We start from the raw sequence: 349 nt of genomic DNA, 5'->3' as shown, positions 1-349 counted from the left end.
AAAATATCATTATTACGTGATTTCCATTTATCTCTTTATATTCCCATCTAACAAAAAAGCGAAAAAAAAACTTTATAAAATAAATTAAAATCCTAATTTGCAGGAATGAGAAAACGCACTTATATATATATTTCGATAGGACTCAAATACATGCATCTCAGTGATAATGAACTGGATATGCAAATTGATAGAAAATATATCATCAAGGATAAATATGAATTCCATTGATGAATAAAGCAGCTTACTAATGGCATGCATGAATATACGTGATACAATGTATAATACTCAGAGCATGACAAGGAGAAAAAAAGGTCTGTACCACTAATTCAGTTCACTTTATAAAAATATC

The 349-nt window shown here is 27.8% G+C and overlaps 1 long non-coding RNA gene across 1 annotated transcript in view; it reads right to left on the bottom strand.

Moving 5' to 3' along the window:
• The window catches only part of LOC119594933, a 99,120-nt gene that overhangs the window by 51,689 nt on the left and 47,082 nt on the right, over nucleotides 1–349 (bottom strand). The window lies entirely within an intron of this gene.

Source organism: Penaeus monodon, chromosome 34, assembly GCF_015228065.2.
Source record: "Penaeus monodon isolate SGIC_2016 chromosome 34, NSTDA_Pmon_1, whole genome shotgun sequence".
NCBI lineage: Eukaryota > Metazoa > Arthropoda > Malacostraca > Decapoda > Penaeidae > Penaeus > Penaeus monodon.
Note: the sequence above shows the minus strand (reverse complement) of the source record. Positions and strands in the feature narration are given on the sequence as shown.